Genomic DNA, 10,187 nt, shown 5'->3' on the forward strand with positions numbered 1-10,187 from the left:
CACCAGTTATTATTGGACTACTGGCGCCACCTCGTGGTTTGGGCATGGCCTGTTGATTTTGACCACTTGACACAGTCGCCTGAAATATATCGTCACTTTAATCACTGATTAGAAATCAGATTACGCATGGACATGCCCTCATAAGAATATCAAACTTAACCCACTTGCAATAATAATAAAACCAGTACAGAGGTACATGGTTGTGATCTGTGTAACGTAAATAGTAACAGAAACTGTGAATTCATGAACTACTCTTTAAATACTGTATTGTGGAGACACGCGCTGGCTATCGCTGCTTTGTAGTGATTTTGGAGTGGATAACATTGCATTCATTCACACAGCTTCATATTGTTGCTATGACCATTGTACCAACGAAGTAAATAAAATCACACTGTTAGGAATAAATCTTTCTGTCAGTATGCATTTAAACTATGTGCTGATAACCTTTTGCTTCTTCATATGTTTAGAAAGAAAAAAAAAATGTTTCAAAAAAACTGTCTGGATGTGTTTATTGCTTCCGAGAGAAAGAGAGAGAGAGAGAGAGAGAGAGAGAGAGAGAGAGAGAGAGAGAGAGAGAATGAGGTAGAATCGTCTTCTGAGTGGAGTACCCCTTTATTTTTGGTACAGTCCTATCACACAGGCAGCAACAACCTCTTCAGAATTGTTCAGGTGTTAGTGTGTTCATTACAGTCTGAGCTGAAAGAATGACATCCTTTCTACAGCCTAAGGTAGGTTACATGACAACATTGTTCACATTTTAAAAAAGATTGGGTCTTATGGAAGATGCATTAGTGATGTGCGTAGACTGCAGTTTCTGTTTGTTATTTTGTTTTTTAAGCCTTATGCCATGTTATTAGCTGTTATTTCTATGCTTTCTGCTGCACTCATTCAAACTCAAGTCAAGCACAAAGTGTAGTAATATATTTAACTTTTCCCCAAATAAACTAGATGAGGGTTAAATTGGACAAAATGCCTATAGGACATTTCGAGTGTGAGTTGTGTTTTCTGTTCACTTGAGAGAGGGTTTAGCATGAGGCTACTGCTGATTACAGAATGTCAAGGAGAGAAAGACAACTGAAGACCAAGGCTCTGCACAACGCTGCTAGAAACAGCATTTATTTGAAGGTTGGATCCAAAGCTGCAACAGCAAGGTCAGATGAGGAAGATAAAGGTACCCATTGCATGCAAGTCCTCTCATAGACTGCCCTGCCATAAGCAAAAAACACCCACGGAAGAAAGGGAAGAAGGCTAGTGCTAGTGATTTAGAACATTCTTATGTAATACAAGTTTTGCATTGCTATTCACTCACCACTAGAATACAAGTACAGTGAGGATGAAGATATCAGAGACCCGATGCCAGGGAGAGAAATGATAATGAGGTCAGGGAGAGAGATGCTGATGAACATGAAGATCATATTAGGGAGAGAGACGGATGAAGATCATATCATAGAGAAAGATGGTGATGTTGATGATGGGGATAGTGGTGATGATGAAGATGCCAAGGAAAGAGATGTCAAACTTGTCAGGAAGAGTGATACTGATGATGAAGATAGCAGGGAGTGAGCTCATGAACTCTCTAGCAGGTGATGCCAGGATGCTCTTGTGAAACATAGACTTTGAATTTATTCTGTGTCACCACACCTGTCTTCACTAAAGCACTGAGATCCCCGGACAAGTCAGACACAGTAAGGAACCTCAGAGGTACAACTACAGCTCCCAGTCACCTACAGAGGACCACTGAAACCAGAGCTTGGAGGAGTATTACTGAGGAAAGGTGTTCTTTACTTACTGACATCCTCTCCAAAGTGGAAGGTGATGAACACCCAGCTCAGAGACAGATGTGAGGCAGGAAGGTTCTTAGATCTTCTGCTGCTCTCCAGAGAAGAATTCTACCCCGATGGTGCCATGTTGACTCTCTGACACATAATAAAACAATTTTAATCTTAACTAGTGTTTGGAACTGTTTCACCTTTAATAGATCTCACCTTTCTGCATGCTGGCGCTCCACCACATGCAACTGGTGACCCACTGCTTAAAAGTCACTGAAAGATGTTTTCTGTTTTCATTTCTAAATGCCAATAGCAACACATACTCATCAGAAAACAAACCTACAGTGCAGATAACTTCACATTTGCTATATTATATAGTTTGCTGATGTTTCTGCTGATGATGATACACCACACATTGATTATATATATTATTATTATTATATGATGGACTAGTGGCAAAGTGTGGAATCTCCTCAGCCACACGGGGGCGCCATAATTCTTCCAACATCTAAACACTGTTTACATAACAGGTGATAACAGAGTTGGTCTAACATAGAACACAGAAGCATCTGCAAATAGCAGATTAACCCCAAACCTCATTTTATGATGGTACAGATCTACAGAGATTTAAGTATGTCTGGACCGAGCATTATCAGACAGTTGAATGGACATTGGGGTTTTACGCCTATTTCACAGAATGATGAAAATAGTGCCTATATAGTGCTATAACAGGTGTACACTTAAAAAAGATAGTTGTAACTGAGATAGTGGTTTTATTAACATATACTTATTGTTTCACATCAATCAGTTGGAAGTGATAAAGTAATAGCAATATGCATTTAATTTAATTGGCACATAGTGCTTGAGTAAAATGATGCAGTGCTGTAAAATCACACTTTATCACCCGGCAGTTCAATATAATCATAATAAGCTTAATTAAGCTCAACTGAAAACCTGTTGTGTCACTACACAGATGCCAAAGAGCAGTGTGCTAACTATACCAGGGCTTTTCGCTCTGGCTCCTCTGCAGTTCGCACCCAGCCAAAGGGTACTTTTAATGTGTCTAAGACGCTGGCAGGTTTGACAACACGTCTGTATTGTGCAACCATTGAATGAGGATGAGTTAGTCATTTCGCATGGAGCAGAGATACAGAAACAGGAAGTGTGCGTATGTGTTTGTAAAAGAAAGAGAGAGAGGGTCCCTGATTCACAACAGCAGTGTTGGTGTGTGTGTCCTGCATATCAATAGGAAAGACTTGGGGTCGCTATTGACAACTGGATCTCTCTCTCACTTTCTCTCTCTTTGTGTGTGTGGGAATGAATTTGAGACTGCTAGTAGTCTGTAAGGACTGTAGAGAGAGCGAGAGAGAGAGAGAGAGAGAGAGAGAGAGAGAGAGAGAGAGAGAGAGAGAGACAGAGAGAGATAGGTGTGTATCCATGATATTTGTTCACCCCCTGTAGACTTCTTATATTGTGCTTCTATGATAACATAGTGCAGACTCCACAGGGTCTGAGTCACTTCCACAACATTGTAATCGTCACTGTCTTCTCTACCAACTGCTCTGCTACTAATCTGCTGCGCCTATTGTTGCTGCTAAGCAGCACTCATCCTCTCTCTTCTTCTTGCGTAACAAACTAGGTGGGTGTTTTCCCTGCAAGCCACAGGATTAACAGTGTGAATCTAGACTAGAAGACTGAGAAGCAAGAAGGAAACAGGAGGAGGAGGAGGAGGAGGAGGAGGAGGGAGGGAAAAAGAAAAGAATATCTTAGTACTAATGTTACTTAGCAGCACTTTGCCATTTGGACATTCCTAGTTTAGATATTTTCATTAACAGACAGTTTGTCTGTGGGCTCAAGAGACTGACTGTGGAGAAAACATGATAAAGTGCCCTCTAGGATGCCGTTCCAGTGAATAAAATGTGATGCAGGAGCCTCTATGGTCTCTTTCCAATGAATAAAACATAAAGTTGTTCTCTCTTGGATGCCCTTACAGTGGATAAAATATAACACTCAGCCCTCTGTGGCAGTGTTTCCTAACCTTTGGGTTGGGACCCCCACTAGGGGTCACCAAAGCTTCAAGGGGGATCTTCTTGGCTTTAAGAAAACTTAAAAATATACACAGTGGGAACATATCTTAGCATTTCATTCTTCTATTAATTTAGGATCTAAACTTAGTATCTGAAGTATCTGAAAACAATCTATATTCATAGAGCCTTCACTCTGAGCCACGATAAACAGACATGTCCTGCAAAGAGTTAATAGAACTGTGGCCAAGTATCAGGGGAAGAAAATACTAATTTAGTCCAAAAAGAAGCCTATTAAGTATGTATCATTGGTAAACAATTAAATAAACACAGCACATACAGAGAAATACTTGAAATGTTGATAAAAAAAACATCAGGAATGCTAATCTCTGATCAATATTCAGAGGAAATAATTTGCTCAAAATTCATCCAAATCTCTGGTTTTACACAAACGTCCTGCAGTTATCGTGTTCACTGTTTGGGTTAATTGTACGGTTTATCAGTTGTTCTGTACTGTTATTGTTATACATTGAATATAATATGAAATATACATAAAATATGTCACTGCTACAAGGGGTCAGGGGTCATCAGTTTGCTTAGTTGCTGAGGGGTCCCTTCAGGAAAAAGGTTGGGAACCACTGCCCTTCCAGTAGAGGAAATACAATGCAGTGCCATATAGGCAACCCTACATGGTAGAAAAATAGTTTGAAACTATTTCACCTTAAATACATCACAACTTTCTGTGCACTGGTGTCCCACTGCATGCAGTCACTTTTTTACTTTTTTCACCCCTGCACCTCAGCCAGCCTGAGTCTGCCCCTGCACATAGCCAATGATTTCCATCACCACATATCATTTTCCAAAGCAAGTCATAAATTTGTAAATGTATTTTTCGGCAGCCACTGGTTTCAGTTCATGTCGGTATTCAGACGTTCCAAAACTCCTTGAGGTAATCCCAGTGAACATGTAGTAATCTTTACTTTTTTAAAGGTAAATCTTACTGTTGTGTAGTAATGCAGTTCAGGTGATGGTGGGAAAGTCCGACATGTGAGAGCTGAGAGTAGGTTACTGCAGTGTTGCATGCATGTACTATGAGCTATGCTGTTACTATGAAGACAAAGTGGATATCATGCAAAGGAAAATATTGAATTTTGTCATTACTAACGATAAAATGTTTGTTGTTTTGCAGCTAGCCCTCAAGCCTCTGAGCACGTCAGCATGAGTAGGAGGCGGGAACTTGAATTGACTTGGCTGAAATTCCACCAAGCACTGAAACAAAATACTGTTATGTTGGACAGTGTGGAATAAAAACCTTCAGTAAATTAAACGGTTAAACTGCATGCTAATAGGTTACAATTACTGCAAGCAACTTTTCTAAAAATCACCTTTTTTTTAATTATATTTACTCTAAATTATATTATATCCTGACATTATATCCTGAGTCACACATTCAGGGAATAAAAGTCTCTGTCCCACAAAAGTGCATTATGCGGGTACAGGGTAAGAGAGTATGTGGGCTTTGTGTAGCTTTGGGAAGTGTTGCAGTCAGTGAGTCATTTTTCCAGCTGGAGAGAGTGGTAATGAAGGCTCAGCTAAATTAGAACAACACACCTACGTGGTGCTGAAATAGATGTGAGAATAAGAGGGAGAGAGAAAGAGGCGTGGGGAAAGGTTAGAGACTCAAAGAAAAGAGAGTGAGAAAGAAAAGAGAAACAAGAGGTACAGGGGAGAACTATTTAGACCAATGTATTTTACTCTTCTTTCAGAGACACCCACGTGTCTGGACACAGACCCAGATTCTGTGACATAAAAACACTAAAGCAGCCCCTGAACACAAAGCGAACACAGTTAAAATCCATGCTTTTGATATAATTGATAATGTTTAATAAACTGCCAATATCAGTTTCTCTGTCCAAGACATTTGACCATTACTGCCCATGAAAACCTCTCACACCAAAGAGTACTGACTAATTACTTAGTTTCCTTTTAAGTAAAGAAAGCACATAAAAAATATATATATTTAATTTTGTTGTGTAATATGATTTGGAAATGAATTCCATTCTGCTCTGTATATTATATAAGTAAAACAACCTCCAGCAGCGTGCCTTGTAAAAAATAAATGTGTGTATCTGTATTAAAGGATAGGCTTTTGTAAAACATAGAGTCTTGTCTTGTTGCTATGACATTTTTAATGAAAACCATCAGTGAATACAGTAATATATTCATCAGACATTCATGCACTCTAGACACATTTGTTCTTATCACACAAGAAAGAGCTAAATGTGCCGCTTTATTCTGAACCAACTGCAAGTTTCTGATATTTGCCAAAATGATTTAAGACAAGATGAAATTGCTGTTAATTTTGCTTGATCGCTTTCCTTTATAGTCTTTTAATTCCTTATCCAACCACGATGTGGTTAACACTCCTAACTGTAAACTTATTTAATGGATGCACAAAAACAGAGAGTGATGTTTAAGTAATTAATAAATGAGTCGTTACTAGTTTTGTGCCGTTCATTGGCTGGTTCAGAGTAAATCAGGAGTAACCTACCAAGAAAATAGTCAGTATGATCACTTCACAGATATTCATGAACTAATCATGATGTAATGATTCGTTAATATAGGATCTCCTAGTCTGTTCTCTAGTAATTGATCATTATCTGTATAGTGACTGATTAATGATCCATCAATTCTGAAGTAGTTCCTGATTTGTTCCTCACTTGTTTATTAAGTAATCATTAAGTAATCATAAGCTATACAATTTTATTAGGAGTTACTCATTAACTAAGGATTCTCCAGCAGTTGGTTCCTTATTAGTTCCCATACTATGAGCATGTAGCCTGGTGTATACACTTTTAACGTATAATATGAGTTAAACGTGTATTAAATGTGACTAATATTAAAGCTGGAGGACAGGAAACAGGTCATTGTTTGCTTCTGAAATGTCGTCAATTTAGATAATGGTCTGGGATTGGAGTACCTCTATACTTCAGTATCCAGGGTCAGATTTTGGTGGTTATATAAAACTAAATGGATGAATAATCATGCAGATTTGTGGTGTGAAGTGATTCACTTGCAAAATAAGAAGAGAAAATGACAATGAACACTGTGTAGGTGTGTGGTGAATGAAGGAATTAATCTACTGTTCTGGATCATTTCATATTGTATAACAACTGATATTTAAATCTAAAAAGTATCATGTAAACACAGCAGCATATACCGGTAGTTATATAACATATATGGTATGTAATACGACAGTAGATGACTCACTCTTCAATGAATTGAACTATGAAGTGAATCCAGATTTTTTTCCCCTACTGAGTCTGACTCCTCCCTGCAATGTAAAAGTGGCGATGGACTGCCTCTTACTGCAACTTCACACTGGAGTAATCTAGTTAAAGAGATTAGCAGGTTGGTTATGTAGCAGGATGACAGCAAAATAGACATAATCCCTATAGGGTGTTTCCTCAGTTGATCTAGATTTGGTCTTTTTTTCCATTCGAGGGCAGATGACGAATGTTCAGTCAGGGAGAATCCTTTTTCAAGACGGTGAAGTAAACTCTGGACTGTATATTGAATACATACTGGTAAAGATGTTGTTTTAATTAAGTTACAAACCTAATGTTCACTGTCCTTCTCTTTCACCAGTGGTGGAATAATTATTCAGATCCTTCACTTGAGTACAAGTTTTTAATGTCAAAATATTCATACACTACATTACAAGCAAAGGTTCTACAATTGGATTCCTACTTAAGAATTATAATTTAATGTCAATACTAAAGTTCTTTGCTTAATCAGTACAATATAAGAAGGGTATCAGTACTGGTTCTGTAGTAAAATATCCCCTGTGACTGAAGTGATATTATTATTGTGATAAGAAATTTCTTAGTTTTGTGTAATATTGATTTTTACCTCTTTGAGTGTCTAACAGTTATTTAAATTAAAACATTTGAGAAGTTTAGAGTGGAAACATCTCTTTGGTGGAACTGCTAATAACTCACAGATGTCTGAAATGTGACAAGGGAGCCAAAATGGTTTGGAGTCCCTGCTTTAATCTCTAACAGTATGTTGTATTTCCTAAGCTTATTGGCAATTTATTTATGTTAAACTTTTGGAAAAGTAATTAGTTAACTAAAGTTGTCAAATTAATTTAGTGGACTAACATGTATAATAATTCTGAAAGCTTAAACTAGAATTAAAAGTGTAATTACTCAAGTAAAGTAAAAGTAACACAAAATTGCACTTCAGTACAATACTTCAGGAAATGTTTCTTTCCACCACTTGTAGTCCAGGCAGCAGGAGATACCGTTTAACATAGCTTTGTTTTACATCATGTTAATAACATTTCAATCTGTACATTTTCAATCACAACCCTTTAAGAGAGAAGCAATAAGCCTCCAGACTGTTTAAGCCTTGACATAGACATTATGGGCTTAAGTAAGACAGGGGACCTTTTAAGTGAGTGACTTCACTGTAATAGAAAATGAAATATAGAATGCGAGCAGCACTTAGTATTCTGGATATTATCAGGTTTTTAGTGCATACTGGTTATGTGAATTTAAGAAACTTTAATATGATGGACGATTTCCATGTAACCCAGATACTGTGGCATGTGAACAGGTTTCTGATCACTGTCTTGTCTATATCCTCAGATACAAAGTAGTTGGTCAGTAACATGAAAAAATACAATGATACACAATGTGATGATGATCTATACACTTGCAGAGGATGAACTGTTGAAGACAAATCCAGCAGAATGGGAAACAGCAGTAAAGCAGAGGTAAGTCAGAAAAGACAGAGACAGGCTGGATGTGGAGGAGTCAGAGACATGCCTGCACTGACAGACGCTTACAAATACTGTGTGAGCGTCTTCTATTGCTCAGAGCAGTGTGATGTGTTGTGCAGTGGTGCAGCCCACGTTCAGCCCCACACAGCTCACTTTGTCCAGCTCCCATTCACTTACCTACCCGTTACTATAGAGACACAGCAGAGAAGAATGCTGAAAGCAGGCTGGAAGACAGATATGCATGAGACCTGGGCTGAATCTTAATAATAAAGAGAAGACTTACAACACTGCACTGGGAGCCTGTTACATAACGCTGCTGCAGAATTCTGCCATGAAGTAAAAAAAAAAAAAAACCTAAACCATTACAAGAAGGCTATTTTGACCATCATGACGTGTTGTTTTGTACTGATCTCTTTAAATGTTTGACCTCAGAGATCATGTATCTGAATGGGTAGTTCTTTAGTTCACATGAAAGTTGAAACTGTCTAGTTGTCATGCCAAATTAGTGTTTTTAAAAAATCATATGGGAATATACACCGAATCAGCCATAACCTTATGACCCCTGACAGGTGAAGTGAATAACACTGATTATCTTATTATCATGGCGCCTGTCAGTGGGTAGGATATATTAGGCAGCAACTGAACATTTTGTCCTCAAATTTGATGTGTTAGAAGTAGAAAAATGCATCTCCAAAACTGCAGCTCTTGTGGGGTGTTCCCGGTCTGCAAACAAAGTTAATGCTGGTTCTGATAAAAAAAAGATGTCAAAACACACAGTGCATCACAGTTTGTTGCATATGGGGATGCATAACATTATGACCACCGCGGTGCCCAGGTGGTCATAATGTTATTGCTGATCGATGTATATACATCAAGATTAAAGCTATAAAAAACACTAGAAATTGACCATTAAAACTGAATTAAGTTTCAGCTGTACAATGGTCATTTTAAATAGTTTTGATTAATAAAATCATGCTATTCTTTAATTACACCAGACTGATATTAGATGGCAGTAAATGAATGGTATCTATCTCTCTCTCTGTGTGTTCTCATTTACCCCCTTTTTTTCATTACTCTGTTTCCCTGTTCCACTTTCTTTCCACTCTCACTGCCTCTCTCAAACTACTTCACTCCTGTTCCCTTTCTGTCAAGAGTTTTTTTGTGTCATTTTCTGTCTTTTTTCATTATTGCTCTGTAAATAGATTCAGTATGTCCCTATAAGAAACAGAGAGAGAGAGAGAGAGAGAGAGGGAGAGAGAGGGAGGGAGAGAGAGGGACAGAGTCACAGACAGTTCTGAGACTGCAGCAGATTCTAACCAATCACATGAAGCAACTCTCCAGCCCACGTGGCTTATTCATAAAAAACAGGAGGAAACCCTTATCGATTCAGCTCCACTCTCTCATACAGCATCAATGTATCCATGTTCTAAACTAGACTTCATAATCTGTCACATGTTAATTTAAAATCCAACTCAAGAAAGGCATATTTCAAAATTGTTCCTCAATTTTACATGTCTCTGAAAAACATTATGAAACATGTAGAGTGTGAGAGTAGTTTATCAGATTGATAGCTGCAGATTCCTCCTCCCATTTTGTTTTGGAAAATTT

Source organism: Dicentrarchus labrax, unplaced genomic scaffold, assembly GCF_905237075.1.
Source record: "Dicentrarchus labrax unplaced genomic scaffold, dlabrax2021, whole genome shotgun sequence".
NCBI lineage: Eukaryota > Metazoa > Chordata > Actinopteri > Moronidae > Dicentrarchus > Dicentrarchus labrax.